The sequence below is a fragment of the Mastigoproctus giganteus genome, chromosome 4 (assembly GCF_048544385.1).
Source record: "Mastigoproctus giganteus isolate SK-2022 chromosome 4, ASM4854438v1, whole genome shotgun sequence".
Taxonomy (NCBI): domain Eukaryota; kingdom Metazoa; phylum Arthropoda; class Arachnida; order Uropygi; family Thelyphonidae; genus Mastigoproctus; species Mastigoproctus giganteus.
The window spans coordinates 228038500-228056193 of NC_143578.1; the positions used below are offsets into that span (position 1 = coordinate 228038500).

At 39.1% G+C, this 17694-nt stretch overlaps 1 protein-coding gene across 2 annotated transcripts in view; it reads left to right on the forward strand.

Annotated features, from left to right (window-relative positions):
- The window catches only part of Sec71 (ADP ribosylation factor guanine nucleotide exchange factor Sec71), a 508300-nt gene that overhangs the window by 376281 nt on the left and 114325 nt on the right, over nt 1-17694 (forward strand). The gene's annotated exons all lie outside the window — the stretch shown is intronic.

The window sequence follows — 17694 nt, forward strand, 5'->3', positions numbered from 1 at the left end:
TTCTTTTAATCTGTTTTGTATGGATAGTTAATGGCTGTAGATGGAAGCGTCTGTGCTGGAGTGCTGGTGTCCCTTAAGGAATTAATCCATTCAGGAAATCAGTAATATAGCAATGGCTTAATTTATTGGTATTCACCTCAAATTATCTGTGTATTATCACATTGAAGTTATAGGAAAGGTAAAGATATTAAAATACAATTAATTAAAAATAGAAAAGTTGAGCTACATTAGTAATTTAAGATTAAGCCCGGAGGAAGAAGTACACCTCCCATTCCCCCAGTTGTTATCTATAAAATCACTATGTAAATGAAGAAACTAAATCTTAAAAGTTGTAATGTAAAAGGCCAAGAGTCCAAACAATAGAGTTTTTAAATATTCATCAACAGTTGGCTGAAGGTGCAAGCGAAGACGAAGTTTAAAAAAAATTCTAAGTCCCCATAATGCATTGCTTAGACACGTGGGATTCGCAAGACTCCATATTGGAGAAAAACTAACTGGTAATGTTGTATTTAATATTTTGAGGAAGTGTTATGATGGAACCTTTCTATTGCTATCATTTTGTATTGAAGTATTTTATAATTAAACTTTAATTTAATTAAAGTAATGGTGGCATCAACTAACAGATTATGATTATGAGCTTATATGTGTTGTGTGAGCTCAGTATTTGACTGATTGGTTCTGAAACTATTGTAATCGTAGTATACTCTTGTATTTGTGATGAACCATATTTTGTAGTGGTGCTGCCTATGTAGCAAGCATCACAAACCTGGCTAATATTTGATAAGATATACTATATTGTTAACATCCTGTGTATGTTAACAATATAGTATATCTTATCAAATATCAGTATGTGTATGTTTCTTTATATTTATTGAAACAAGTGCTTACTTTATTATAAGAAGAAAATATTAGTGTGATGTGTCGGTGCCTGCGAACAATTTAAGAGTTTTTCTGGCAAATTGGCTATGGTATGGGAGTACTATTTGGGTGCCCTGTGTGTCATTTGTACATATGATATTGTGTTTTGAATTGACTGTATGGGATGTTTCCTAGCTGTGAACATTCTTGTTAAGTATTGCAATTCTGTGGTTAAATTTGTGGCAAATGACTATATTTAACAGCATTGTATATTTGGTTGTATAGTACGGGCTTTTTTGTGTTGTATGAATGGTGAGAGTGAAAATCTAAATATTTCTCTGTATGTGTTTTCTTTCTGAATATCTTAGTCCTGAACCTATTTTCTTTTTTGTATATTGTTAAATTTAAGAAATTGATACTATTGTCTTCCTCTAGTTCAAGAGTGTATTTCTGTCTGTTATGTACTGAGTTGAATTTTATTAAAAGGTTATCAATAGTAGTTCTGTTACCAATTAGTAACACATCGACATACCATATAAACAATTTGACTTCAGGGGTGGAGCAGCTGAAGTATTTGATGTTCCACTGCCGCTAAGTAAATCTCAGAGAGATGACCTGAAATACCTAATCCCATAGGGAGCCCATAAATCTGTTCGAAAATTTCATTTTGAAACCAAAAGTGTCTTGCTTTGATTAAGATAGACCAATTCTAAAATGCTAGTAATGCTGAAGGTAGTATGACTTGAAAGTGTGTTGTCTATTGCTAATAATTCCTGTAATTTTTGTAATGTCTAGTCTATATTCACATTAGTATAGAGGGAAATGACGATGTAAGATGCAAGTATGTCGTTGTCTGATATTAGCATTAGCATTAGCAGAGGCATATGATGCAAGAAAGCAAGCTTATTCAGCATCAGCCAAAAAAAAAAAAAAAAAACCACTCCCATTTCACCCCTCCGTTCGTTCGAAATACCTGTCCAGTTGAGCTTTAAATTTGTTTAGGCTATCAACTTCAACAACAAGTGATGGAAGTCGGTTCCACCAACCAACCACCCGCTGGCCAAAGGCAAATTTCCGCACATCTATCCGACATCCGTCCTTCCTCAATTTGAATTTATGCCCTCTGAGGTGATTATTCTGAGAAAGATGAAGAATCCCATTGGCATTGAGCATGCTCAAACCATTCAAAGCCTTATACACCTCTATCAGATCACCTCGCCGGTGCCTAGTCTCCAAACTCTGTAATTTGCAAAACTTAAGCCTTTCTTCGTAAGAGCAACCCTTTGTTCCATTTACTAATCTTGTTGCCCTTCTCTGTACCCGTTCCAGCAGCTCTACATCCTTCTTGAAATGAGGCCTCCAGACCTGTATACAGTACTCAAGATGTGGCCTTACCATTGCCTTATACAAGGGAATAATCACCTCCTTATCCCTGCTAGAAAAATTCCTGTATATCATTGACAAGACACCATGAGCTACTCTTGCAGCTCGTCTGCACTGCTCAGAGAACTTCATATCTGCCTGCACAATTACCCCCAGGTCCTTTTCATTCTCCACCACTGTCAGTGTAGTACCGCAGAGTTGATACGTTGCTCTGGGGTTACTGTTTCCCATATGCAGCACTTTACATTTGTCGATGTTAAACCTCATTTGCCACCTCTCAGCCCATCTGTTCAACCTTTCCAGATCCTGTTGCAGCAGCATAGCGTCAGTATTGTCCTTAACGACCCTGCCAACCTTTGTATCATCTGCAAACTTGGACATTAAACTTGATATCCCATTATCAATATCATTCATAAACACCGAAAACAACAACGGACCCAACACTGAACCTTGAGGAACTCCACTAATAACATTAGTCCACGTTAAGCAGTGTCCATTGATTACCACTCTCTGTCTTCTGCCACTCAACCATCCCCTTATCCATAGCAGCAATTTGCCTCCAATGCCACACTGCTCCAATTTGTGCAGCAGTCTTCCATGTGCAACAGTATCAAAAGCCTTTCTAAGATCCAAATATATAATATCAAAGTTATTCCCTGCATCCAGTTCTTTTGTGACTACATCATAGTATCCAATCAAATTGGTCAATCAAGACCTGCCCTTAACAAAACCATGCTGCGTCTGAGCTATAACTGAATTCTTGTCTAGATGATCCTGCAGTGCTTCTTTAACCAGTGCCTCCATTAATTTACCTGGAACAGAAGTTAAACTAACAGGTCTATAATTACTTGTGTCAGCCTTTGATCCTCCTTTGTGAATTGGGGTTACATTTGCACATCTCCAGTCTATGGGCACCTCCCCTGAGTCCAAAGAAGCTCTCATAATTATGGCTAGGGGTTTGCATACTTCCTTGGCTGCCTCCTTTAATATAACTGGATAGATCCCATCCACCCCAGGTGCCTTTTTTTTGTTTATCCTCAACAATCTCTCCTCCACTTTCCTCTCAGTTATTACAAAATCATCCAGCTCCCTGCCAATGTTTACTTTACCTAGATCATTCTCCTTCCTGAATAACTCCTCATGCGTGAATGTAGATGCAAAATACTCGTTTAGATTGTTAGCCACCTGAGCAGGATCCTCAACTGTTGAACCATCAATATCCAGTGGACCAATCTGATTCATCCCTTTCCTTTTCGAGTTCAAGTATGTAAAGAACTCTTTTCTGTTTTTCTTTGCATCCTTTGCCAAGGATTTTTCATAGTCTGCTTTTGCCTGCCTAATCTCCTTTGTGACTTGGTTACAGACCAACTTATATCTATCATAGGCTTCCATGTCACCCATTAATTTGTATGTATCCCATGCATTTTTCTTCTCTGCCACATGTCTCATTAGTTCATTTGACAACCATTTAGGCCTAAACCTTGAACAATATTTCTTAGTTGGTATGTAAAGCATGGTAGCCTCCAAGATTAGTTCCTTGAATGCTTCCCATTTTGAGTTTGCTGTTGGTAACATCATCAGTTGGTCCCACTGTATAGAATTTAAATACTGTCTCAGACCATCATAGTCGCCTTTACGAAAACAAAAACCCTTCCCTTTACCTCTGATGGTAGTTACCTCCTTGAGTAAATCCCACTTCAACACACTGTGATCACTGCCACCTAGTGGTTCATTTATCTGCAGGTTCTTAATGCATGAAGAATCACTACTGATAATCAGATCAAGAGTATTGCTCCCTCTTGTTGCCTCACGAACATGCTGATGTAGAAAACAATCGTCCAATAAATCCACAAAAGCCTTGCTAGTGTGCGAGTGACCAACCCACAAATTCCAGTCAATATCTGGGAAATTAAAGTCCCCCATTATAAGACTCTCTGATTTACTGGCCCACTCTATTTCCCTGTACAATATCTTATTATACTCATCAGAGTCATTAGGCCTATAGCACACTCCTACTCTCAATTTTGATTTCCCTATGCTTATGTCACACCAAACTGACTCGACACTGCCCTGTCCATCGATGTCGACTGGCTTCACTTCCTTGGACTTTATGTGTTTCTTAATTAATAGCATAACCCCTCCTCCCCTCCTGTCCTGTCTATCCTTTCTATACACATTGTATTCCCCAAATTCCAGTTCCGCATTACTTATATCTGTGTGACACCACGTCTCTGATATCCCAACAATATCTGCCTTTGATGTTTTGAGCAATACCTCAAATTCATCAAATTTATTTACCAAACTCCTAGCATTGGTGTACACGCAGGTATACATGCACCTGTTTCTATTCTTAGCTACCCTAACACAACCCATGTGTTTACTTGTACCGCAATGACTACCAGCAGTCTCTGAAATATCCTGCATCTTGTTTTTCAGACTTCTGCTCATTTCAATAGAAGCAGTGCAAGAATCACTTCCACCTCTGCCACTGGCTACTGTTAATCTATTAGTCCTTGTATCCCCCCCAACTAGCAGTTTTCCGACCCACCTAACACTGCCTCGACAGCATCAGCAAAAATTCTTGCACCCTTTCTATTTAAGTGTATCCCATCCCTGTAGAAGCAATCTCTCCTGTTAACAAGTACAGTCCAGGCTGAAAAAAATTCTACCCCTTGAGCCTTGCACAATCCCTCCAGGGCCGAATTGATCGAAAAGGCTCTCATCATATACTCCCTCCTATCGTGTCTGGGCAGAATTGCAGACACTTTCAAGTTCAACCCTTCATTCATGGTGATATCTCCCCCCCCCCTACTCCCAGGAAGAATAAGAGAGTTAATCTTCCTCCAGAGTTAATCTAAAATTACTAATATAGCTCAACTTTTCTATTTTTAATTAACTGTATTGTAATATCTTTACCTTTCCTAAAACTTCAATGTACTAATACATGGATAATTTGATGTGAGTACCGATAAATTAAGCCATTGCCATATTATATTACTGATTTCAGAATTAATACTATAAAGCTTTTTCATTGTATATTCAAGAAATTGTTGTGGAAAGTAAATACTCTTATCTTGCAAATTATTTTCCCATTAAAATTAATGTAACACATTTGGGTTACATTCTGAATCAAACTGTCCTACTTTTTTTCTTTCTTTTTTCCATGTATGTGAATCATTTGTCAGGGAAATGGGAAATATATTGTGCAAAAAGTATAGGTGGAATAGGAACAGGGTATGTCTGCCAGGGCCAAAAGTTGATGACGTTGTAGAGCAGATATCATCTTTTAAGTGCAAAAAAGCGATATTATTGTACACATTGGCACTAATGACATTAAGAGTAGGAGATCTAAGGATTTACTAAGCAAGTACATGTCAATGCTGAAAAAAAGTCGCGAGTTAGGGTTAAATTTGAAAGTGTTTGCAATCCTGCCCAGACACGATAGGAGGGAGTATATGAAGAGAACCTTGTCAATCAATTTGGCCATGGAGAGATTGTGCAGGCCTCATGAGGTAGAATTTTTCTCAGCGTGGTCTGTGCTTGTTAACAGGAGAGATTGCTTCTACAAGGATGGGATACACTTAAATAGAAGGAGTGCAAGAATAGCATTAGCATTAGCAGAGGCATATGATGCAAGAAAGCAAGCTTATTCAGCATCAGCCAAAAAAAAAAAAAAAAAAAAAACCCACTCCCATTTCACCCCTCCGTTTGTTCGAAATACCTGTCCAGTTGAGCTTTAAATTTGTTTAGGCTATCAACTTCAACAACAAGTGATGGAAGTCGGTTCCACCAACCAACCACCCGCTGGCCAAAGGCAAATTTCCGCACATCTATCCAACATCCGTCCTTCCTCAATTTGAATTTATGCCCTCTGAGGTGATTATTCTGAGAAAGATGAAGAATCCCATTGGCATTGAGCATGCTCAAACCATTCAAAGCCTTATACACCTCTATCAGATCACCTCGCCGGTGCCTAGTCTCCAGACTCTGTAATTTGCAAAACTTAAGCCTTTCTTCGTAAGAGCAACCCTTTGTTCCATTTACTAATCTTGTTGCCCTTCTCTGTACCCGTTCCAGCAGCTCTACATCCTTCTTGAAATGAGGCCTCCAGACCTGTATACAGTACTCAAGATGTGGCCTTACCATTGCCTTATACAAGGGAATAATCACCTCCTTATCCCTGCTAGAAAAATTCCTGTATATCATTGACAAGACACCATGAGCTACTCTTGCAGCTCGTCTGCACTGCTCAGAGAACTTCATATCTGCCTGCACAATTACCCCCAGGTAATTGTGCAGGCAACATATTTGCTGATGCTATCGAAGCAATGTTGGGTGAGTCAGAAACTGCTAGCTTTGGGGGGGGGATTCAAATGGAAATGGATTCAAATGGTTCTAATGGATTAACAATAGCCACAGGCAGAGGTGGAAATGATTCTTGCACTGCTTCTATTGGAATGAGCAGCAGCCCGGAAAGCCAGTTGCCAGGGATTTCAGGAACTGCTGGGGGTCATGAAACAAGTAAATACATGGGCTGTGTTAGAATAACTAAGAGTAAGTACAGGTACATGTATACTTGCATGTACACCAAGGCTAGGAGTACAGTAAACAAATTTGATGAATTTGAAGTGCTGGTTAAGACATCCAAAGCAGATATTATTGGGATATCAGAAACATGGTGCCAATCAGATATAAGGGATGCAGAATTGGAATTTAGGGAGTACAATGTGTACAGAAAGGATGGATAGGAAGGGAGCAGGGGTTTATGCTGTTATTTAAGAAACACATAAAATCTAAGGAAATGCATCCCGTTGACATAGATGGAAAGTGCAATGTTGAGTCAGTTTGGTGTGGCAGTAAGAGTTGGGAAAGCAAATATGAGGGTAGGAGTGTGTTAGCATTAGTAGAGGCATATGATGCAAGAAAGCAAGCTTATGCAGCATCAGCCAAAAAAAAAAAAAAAAAAAAAACCCCTCCAATTTCACCCCTCCATTTGTTCCAAATACCTGTCCAGCTCAGCCTTAAATTTATTTAGGCTATCAACTTCCACAACAAAAGATGGAAGTCTCTTCCACCAATCAACTACCTGCTGGCTAAAGGCAAACTTCTGCACATCTATTCTACATGTCTTTCCTCAATTTGAATTTATGCCCTCTCAGGTGATTATTCTGAGCAAAAGGAAGAATCCCATCAGCATTGAGCATGCTCAAACCATTCAAGGCTTTATACACCTCAATCAGATCACCTCGCAGGTGCCTAGTCTCCAGACACTGTAATTTGCAAAATTTAAGCCTTTGTTCGTAAGAGCAACCTTTTGTTCCATTCACTAATCTTGTTGCCCTTCTCTGTACTCGTTCCAACAGTACAGAGAAGGGCAACATCCTTCTAAAAATGAGGCCTACAGACCTGTATACAGTACCCAAGGTGTGGCCTGACCATTGCCTTATACAGGGGGATAATCAACTCCTTATCCCTGCTAGAAAAAATCCTGTATATCGTTGACAAGACACCATGAGCTATTCTTGCAGACTGTCTGCACTGTTCAGACAACTTCATATTTGTTATAGGCCTAATGACTCTGATGAGTACAATGAACAATTATACAGAGAAATAAGAGTGGACCAGTAAATCAGAGTGTCTTATAATGGGGGATTTTAACTTCCCAGATATAGACTGGAACTTGTGTGTTGGTCACTCTGCTTTTGTGGATTTATTGGATGATTGTTTTCACATAAATTGTCAGGCGACACAGAATCCTATGGTAGAAAATCAAGCTAGTCTGTAATTAAGTCACAAAGGAGGTTAGGCAAGCAACGACAGATTATGAAAAATCTTTTGCAAAGTATGCAAAGAAAAACGGCAAAGCCTTCTTTACATATATATAAGCTCTTAAAGGAAGGGGATGAATCAGATTGGTCCACTTGTTATCAGTGGGTTGACTGTAGATGCTCATTCTCAGATAGCTGCTGAATTAAATGAGTATTTGCATCTACATTCATACATGAGGAGTTATTCAAGGAGGATAGGACCAGATGTTTATCAAACGCTAACAGCTCTTCATGCATTAAGAACAGGGAGTTAAATGATTTTGTAATAATTGAGAGCAAAGTGGAGGAGAAATTGTTGAAGTTAAACATAAGAAAGGCAACCAGGGTAGATGGGATCTATCCAGTTATATTAAAGGAGGTGGCAAAGGAAGTAAGCAAAACTTTAGCCCTAATTATGAGAGCATCCTTGGACTTGGGGGAAGTCCCCACAGATTGAAGATGTGCAAATGTATCTCCATTTCACAAAGCGGGATCAAAACTGGAACAGGACAAGGGTATGTCTGCCAGGAGCAAAAATTGATGATGTTGTTGAGCAGATATCTTTTAAGGGCACATAAGGTGATATTGTTGTACACGTTGGAACTAATGACATTGAGTAAGAGATCCGCAGATTTACTCAACAAGTACAGGTCAATGTGAAAAAAGTTGCGAGTTAGGGTTGAATGTGAAAGTGTCTGCAATTCTGCCCAGACACGATAGGAGGGAGTATGTGATGAGAGCCTTGTCGATCAATTCGGCCCTGGAGAGATTGTGCAAGGCTCAAGGGGTAGAATTTTTTTCAGCCTGGTCTGTGCTTGCTGACAGGAGACATTACTTCTACAGGGATGGGATACACTTAAATAGAAAGGGTGCAGGAATATTTGCTGATGCTATTGAGGCAGTGTTAGGTGGGTCGGAAAACTGCTAGCTTGAGGGGATACACAGACTAAAAGGTTAACGTATGGCCGCAGCCACAAGCAAAGGTGATTCTTGCACTGCTTCTCTTGGATTGAGCAGCAGCATGGAAAGCAAGGCAATGGAGATTTCCAGGACTATTGGTAGTCATAGTGGAACATAGAAATACATGGGCTGTGTAACTAAGAGTAGAAACAGGGTCATGTATACTTGCATGTACACCAGTGCTAGGAGTATAGTTACTAAATTTGATGAGCTTGAAGTGCTAGTCAAGACATCAAAGGCAGATATTGTAGGGATATCAGACGTGGTGTCACACAGATATAAGCAGTGCAGGATTGGAATTTGGGAAGTACAATGTGTACTCCCTATAGGAATGGACAGGAAGGGAGGAGGGGTTATGCTGTTAGTTAAGAAACACATAAAATCTTAGGATGTGCATCCAGTTGATGTTGGTGGACAATGCAATGTTGAGTCTGTTTGGTATGACATAAGCACTAGGAAGATGAGAGTAGTTGTGTGTTAAAGGCCTAATGAATCTGATGAGTATAATTTGACAATTGTGCAGAGAAATAAAGTGGGCCAGTAAATCAGAATGTCTTATGGGGGATTTTAACTTTCCAGATAATGACTGGAACTTATGGGTTGGTCACTAGCACACTAGCAAAGACTTTTTTGGATTTATTGGATGTCTGTTTTCTACAGTAGCATGTTCAAGAGGCAATCAGAGGGAGTAATACTCTTGATCTGATTATCAGCAGTGATTATTCATGCATTAAGAATTTGCAGATAAAGGAACCACTGGATGATGGTGATCACAATGTACTGATATGAGAATTACTTAAAGATATAACTACCATCAGGACTAAAGGGAAGGGCTTTTGCTTTCGTAAAGGTGACTTCAGGGGTCTCTGACAGTTTTTATATTCTGTACAGTGGGATCAACCTGATGTTACCAATGTTGATTTCTAAATGGGAAGCCTTCAAGGACTTAATTTTGCAGGCTACTAGGCTCTTCATTCCAACTAAGAAATACTGTTTAAGGTTTAGGCCTAAATGGATGTCAGATGAATTAATGAGGCTCATGGCAGAGAAGAAAAATGTATGGGATGCATATAAATTATCAGGTGACACAGAAGCCTATAGCAGATATAAGCTTGTCTGTAATCAAGTCACAAGGGAGGTTAGACAGGCAAAGGCAGATTACAAGAAATCTTTGGGAAAGGATGCTAAGAAAAATAGCAAGGATTTCTTTACTTATATAAACTCTAAAAGGAAGAGGATGAATCTGATTGGCCCACTTGATATCAGTGGTTCGACTATTGATGATCCTGCTCAGATAGCAAACAAACTGAATGAGTATTTTGCATCTAAATTCACACATGAGGAGTTATTCAATGAGGGGAATGCCAGAAGTTTATCAAACTCTAACAGGAGCTAAGAGTGATTTGTAATAACTGAGAGTAAGGTGAAGGAGAAATTGTTGAAGTTAAACGTAAGGAAGGCACTTGGGGGTGGACGGGATTTATCCAGTGATATTAAAGGAGGCAGCAAAGGAAGTAAATTCTTAGCCATAATTATGAGAGCTTTCTGGGACTCTAGGGAGGTCCCTTGGACTCGAGGTGTGCAAATGTATCACCAATTCACAAAGAGCATTCAAAAGGTGACAAAAGTAACTATAGACTTGTTATTTTAACTTGTATTCAGGGGAAAATAATGGAGTGACTGATTAAAGAAGCCATGCAGGATCATCTAGACAAGACTGCAGTAATAGTTAAGGCACAGTATGGGTTTGTTAAAGGGAGGTCTTGTCTGACCAATTTGATTGGATGATGTGGTCATAAAGGAACTGAAAGTCAAAAATAATTTTGATATCATATATTTGGATTTCAGGAAAGCTTTTGATACTGTTGCACTTAGAAGACTTCTGTACAAATTAGAGAAGTATAGCATTAAGTTGCTACAATGGATAAAGGGATGGTTGAGTGAGAGATGACAGAGAGTGGTAATCAATGGACACTGCTCTTCATGGAAAAATGTTATTAGTGGAGTTCTCCAGGGTTTGGTGCTGTGCCCATTATTGTTTTGTGTTTTAATCAGTGATATTGATGAAGGTATATCAGGATTTATGTCAAAGTTTGCAGATGATACAATGGTTGGCAGGGTTATTAACAACAGCAAAGACAGTATGCTACACCATCTGGATCTAGACAAGTTGGGCAAATGGGCTGAGAAGTGGCAACTGAAGTTTAACATTGACAAATTCAAAGTACTGGATATGGGTAGCAATAAACCAAAAGAAACGTACCAACGGTGTTGTACTACACTCAGGGAAATGGAAAGTGAAAAAGATCTGGGGGTAATTGTGCTATCAAATGTGAAGTTTGCTGAGCAGTTCAGACAGGGTGCCAGGGCAGATCATGGAGTCAATGATATATAGGAATTTGACTAGAGGGATAGTGATGTGATTATCTCATAAAAGGCAATGGTCAGGCCACACCTAGAGTACAAGTCTGGAGGCTTCATTTTAGGAAGGATGTAGAGTTTATAGAATGAGTACAAAGAAGGGCAACAAGATTCGTGAGGGGAACAAAGGGGTGCTGTTACCAAGAAAGGCTTAAGTTCTGCAAATTGCAGCATCTGGACAGTAGGCACCTGCGAGGTGATCTGATTAGGTGTATAAGGCCTTGAATGGGTTGAGTAAGCTGAATGCTGATGGGATTCTTGCTCAGATTAAGAACTTGAAGGTGCATAGATTCAAATTGAGGAAAGACAGTTGTAGAATACATGTGCAGAAATTTGCCTTTAGCCAGCAGGTAGTTGATTGGTGGAACAGACTTCCATCTTTTGTTGTGGAAGTTGATAGCTTAAATAAATTTAAGGCTGTGCTGGACAGGCATTTGGAACAAATGGGAAAGGATGTTTTTTTTTTTTTTTTTGCTGATGCTGTATAAGCTTGCTTTCTTGCATCGTATACCTCTACTAATGCTAAAGCGTGACAGAAGTAATTAGAGAGCTGTTAGTTCAACTTCTGTTACAGGGAAAATAATAGATTCACCGGTTAAAGAAGCATTGCAGGATCATCTAGACAAGACAGCAGTAATAATTCAGACACAGCATGGGTTAGCCAAGGGGAAGTCCTGTCTGACCAATTTGATTGGATACTATGGTGTGATCACAGAGGAACTTAATGCCAAAAATAATTTTGATATCATATACTTGGATTTCACGAAAGCTTTTGATAGTGTTGCACATGGAAAACTACTGTACAAATTGGGGCACTATGGCATTAAGAGCAAATTGCTGCAATGGATAAAAGGATGGTTGAATGGGAGAAGGCAGAGAGTGGTAATCAGTGGGTACTGCTCTACATGGACTAATGTTATTGGTGGTGTCCCTCATGGTTCGGGGTTTGGACCCATCGTTGTTTAATGTATTTATCGATGATACTGATGAAGGTATCATCAGTATTCCCATCCAGTGGGGTACGTTCCAACCCCAACTGGGTTCAGCAAGTTAATTCTATAATTTTTACTCTAATTACAGAGCTGAAACTCCCTATAGTTGGAGCCAGAACTGTTTTCTTGAATTTTCCCACTTCAATTTTCAAAAACTTCTATTCAATTTCACGCAAACAACAAAAATGTGATATCAAGTGTGCATTTTTTTAAGCCTTTTTCAGTTTTCTAAACCCACCCTAATTAGCCTAGGGCTTATGAAACACGATACTTGATTTGTTTGTTTGTTTGTTTTGGATGGGAGTTTCTGTTTACAGAGCAAAATTGTTTTCTTGGAGCGGAGCATGAGAAAAATCATTGGATTAAGTCACAAACTTCCTAGGTACAGCTACATCGAGAGAGTCCCAACGGTCGTTCTTACGTCACATCGTCTCCCATACAGTACATCGAGAAAGGGAGGAAACAAGGAAGGAAAATAAAGAAACATAAGACAAATGCGAACTACTGTTAGTTGACATAAGCAATAAAGCAAAACAGTAGCAACAACTGTTTTTGAAAGGCGAAAATATCTTATTTCCTTTCTTCGATGTCTATTGCACCTACTAACAGAAAATCGGGGAAATTCATCTTTTAGAAACGAGAAAAACTGGTGTAAAACTGATAACACTGCAATGCGCATTTGATAAAAAAAAAAAAAAAAAAGTTTGCTTTATTGTAACTGTTTTTAGTAAACAATATCGGAACAGCAGTTTCCTGGGTTTGATCTTCTAATGAAATTTCAAGAAAATATTTCTATTTATAGCTGCGTTATAAACTTTGAAAACTGGTGTGCAAAAGAAGAAAGAAAAATCATCCGCTATGAATAACGGATTGGTTCTTGAAATGAGTATTGTTCACAAGACTGCAATATTTTCTAACAATACAAAGCTAACAGATTACGAATCATGGGCTGCTCAAAAAGTAAATGTTAGAAGATATTTGCTTGTTACGCTTTGATGTCATCTCAAAGGGAGAAATTTTGTTTTGGTACAGAAGCCAAATAAATTCACTATCCACGGTCATAATGCTGTTCTGAGCTGCAATAAAAAGATAAACCCCGCTGAAAAATAGATTTACTCCCCATCACTTCTCTTGTTTTGCTGTGATTTTTGGCAGATGAGCAATTTCGCACAATCAAGTCGGTGACTGCTAAATGCAGCGCGGTTTCTTGTATTCTCTCTCTCTATTTCGGGATCTCTGACCGTGTGGTCATCCCGGAGTATAAACAGAAAATTTGTTAGTCGGAATGCTGCCTACCAATGGCACCAATTATCAACTCTTTTACTGTCCTTCTAATTTTCAATGTGTGCAGATAATCGACTTGGGCAAAATTCGAAAGTGCTAAATCAGTTAGGAGCAAAAACCGTTTCCCCCAACATAATGAATTACTTTAGGTACGATAAAGGACAACTACTGATGATTTTACTGACTTGAAGGAAGTATCCACAATAAAACATCTGTACAAGGGTGGTCACTCAAAGGAGAGTAACCGTAGTAATTTGTATTCAAGGACATGCTATACAGCGACGTTTGAAATGTATAATCCAATTCACTCGCTAATATTTCCAGGGGGATTATTGTGGATTTTTTCTCAAATTCGCACCAGACCAAAATTGGACTTATTAGTACTTCCGCATCTGTGATGAAACGTCGTGCACACCGATATCGTTGGTTATCGATAGCAATAATGTAAAGAAACGAAGCAAAATATTGTAATAATGTTAGAAAGTAAAAATGCAAAATATTGTTCTCTAAAACAATTGCAGTTTCGGCATCTTAGGATGAAGCTGACTTAGAGCTGCAATGCTATTTTTTTTTATTATTTTTATTTATTTATCTTATTTTGTTTTTATTTTTATTTTTATTTATTATTTTATTTACCTAAAACAAAAGTTTATCTCTGCTTGATTGCTGTGTTCAGTTTTTACGCTATGTCAAGGTGCCAGTGTGTGTTGTGTAAAAAAAAAAAAAAAAAAAAATCATTCCGCATAGGAATATCCCATGTTGCACAGATGAAAAGGAAGGGGGGAGGGGGGGGAAGAGAGAGAGAGAGAGAGAGAGAAGTTTTTTCATCCCGCACGGGAGAAAGTGATAGGAAAGAAAAACTGTGTTTGTGAGCTTATGCATGTGTTCTGGTTCTGTATTGTGAAGTTGTATTTTGGCTACCTGGAAGCTGTGATCACCAGGATGACTGCCTCCAGGTACTTGTCCCAAGCAGAAGGAGGGCAAGGCTTCCCCTACTACCTGCAACCCCTCCTCCCTGGGGAACGAGTTTCCCAGGGAGGAAAGAAAAACTTGTATAAGATGAAGAGAGGGAAGGAGAAAATAGGACTATCCCGGCCCAGAGAAGCCCCAATCCAGGATTGGATTGCTAGAACAACACAAGGAAAAAAAAAAAATTAATAATAATAAAATAAAATAAATAAACAATAATAATAATTAGGGGGGCTTAGAGGGGAACAGGTATCCTGTGTGTTATCAGACACTCAACCTAGAACACTGATAGATCCAATATCTCTCTAATACAGAAGATTTAGGAGAAGTCCGGTTGGCCTGCCTCCCTAAAATGCACTCATGCACACCTTCTCGATGGTAAGCCCTGTTACGTCACTTAAGGTGGCAACGAACGTGTAGAGTGGTTCTCTTCAAGACGCCTGGTCAGCGTGAAGAGGAAAAGACCAAACCCTCCAGCATATGATAGCACAACAAAACAAATGGCCCTCAGTCCCCAGCAGCTTTCACTCTCCCTCTTACGGCAGCGAGAGGATCACAGTGGAAGCAGAGGGTGCTAAGAATCTCTGGGTACAACCAGGCTGCCATGCACGGAAACTGAACTTGGCCTGTTATAACGTAAGATCACTCATCGGTGAAGACAGGATATTAGAGCTGGAAAAGGAATTAGAAAATGTGAATTGGAATATCATCGGTTTGGCTGAAACAAGAAGAAGAAATGAATCACTTATAAGTTTATCAAGTGGAAATCTGCTGTACACCAATGGAAACAGTGAAAGAGGAGTTGAGTTTCTGGTCCATAAAGATTTTAAAAACAACATTTTGGAATTCAAAAGTACATCACCAAGGGTGTCAAGACTAATACTCAAGATTTCTAAGAGGTACAATCTAAAGATTATAATGATTTATGCACCAACATCGAGCCATGATGATGAAGAGGTTGAAGAAATGTGCACCGAAATTGAGTCTCCTAGATGAGCAGAAAACCCACTACACTATTATTATGGGGGACTTCAATGCTAAGGTTGGAAAAAGACAAAACAGCGCAGAAAGTGGAACTATAGGAAATTTTGGAATTGGTGAAAGAAATGAAAGAGGTGAAATACTTGTGGAATTTGCAGAATCTTAAGGACTGTCAGTAATGAACACTTTTTTCAAGAAAAGGGTGAACAAAAAGTGGATATGGAAGAGTCCAAGTGGATTAACTACTATTGAAATTACCATCCTCACTAACGGAAGATATATTGTGAATGATGTTACCGTCCTGAATAAGGTAAATGTTGGAAGTGATCACAGAATGGTAAGATGTACACTTGATATAGATGTAGGAAAGGAAAAAACTGACTCGAGTAAATAATACAAAGGTCTCTGAGATAACAGAAGAAGAGAAAAAGCAGTATGTACTGGAACTTAAGAACAAGTTTGAGCTTCGGCAGACTGCTCAGGACCAATATATCGACGAGGAATATTACAACTTTCTGGTAAAGGAATATTACAACTTTCTGATAAAGCCCAAGAAACCTATAGGGAAAAGAAATCCAAAGAAGAAAAAATTAGTCAAGAAACACTTGTCATGATGAATCGAAGATGACAAATGAAGAGCAAGAAAAACACTGACAGGGAAAAAATTTAGTATACTGAGTTATGCAAAGCCATTAGAAAGAGACTCAGAGAGGACATAAGAAGATTTAACACAAGAAAAGTAGAACAAGCATTAAGGGAAAACAAAGGATTTAAAACAGCAGCCATGACCAGTAATACAGAAAGACAAATGATACTGAAACTGAAGAATAGTGATGGTGTACTTATAAATAGCAGAGAAGGCATAATTCAAATAGAAGAAGGCTATTATAGAGAATTATACAAGGAGCGAGAGAATGATGCCAGCAGTGGGGAAGATGGATTGCAAAGTAGCAACACATACAACATACCCGATATTTTTCTTGATGAGGTAGTAGTAGTAGTAGTGGTGGTAGTAGTAGCAGTGGCATATGATGCAAGAAAGCAAGTGTATGAGCTCATGCAACATCAGCCAAAAACAAAAAAAAAAAAAAATCACACCATTCCCTCCAAATGCCTGTCCAGTTCCTCCTCAAATTTATTCAACCTATCAACTTCCACAACGACAGATGGAAGTTTGTTCCGGCATTTAACCACCCGCTGGCTAAAGGCAAATTTCCACACATCTATTCTACATCTGTACTTTCTTAATTTGAATTTATGCCCCCTTAGGTTCGTAATCTGAACAAGTGGAAGGATCCCATCCCATCAGAATTCAGCGTGCTCAATCCATTCAAGGCCTTATACACCTCAAACAGATCACTGCGCAAGTGCCTAGTCTCCAGCCACTGCAGTATGCAGAACTTAAGCCTCTCGTGGTAAGAGGATCCCTTCGTTCCCCTCACCAATCTTGTTGCCCTTCTCTGTACACGCTCAAGTAAATCTACATCCTTCCTAAAATGAGGCCTCCAGACCTGTACGCAGTACTCAAGGCGTGGCCTGACCATTGCCTTATACAGAGGGACAATTACCTCCTCCCTGCTAGTAAAATTCCTATTATCATTGACAAAACCCCATGACCTGCCCTGGCAGCCTGTCTGCATTGCTCAGAAAACTTCATATCTGACTGCACAATTACTCCCAGGTCTTTTCCATTTTCTACCACCTTAAGTGTAGTACAACACAGTTGGTATGTTTCTCTGGGGTTACTTCTACCCATATGCAGTACTTTGCATTTGTCAAGGTTATACTTCAGTTGCCACTTCTTAGCCCATCTGCCCAAATTATCTAGATCATGTTGCAGTAATTATCTAGTTAACTGACATTACTGTCATTAACAACCCTGCCAACCTTTGTATCATCTGCAAACTTCGACATTAAGCTTGATATACCTTCATCAGTATCATTGATAAATATACAAAACAACAGTGGACCCAACACCGAACCCTGTGGGACTCCACTAATAACATTAGTCCACGAAGAGCAGCACCCATTGATTACCA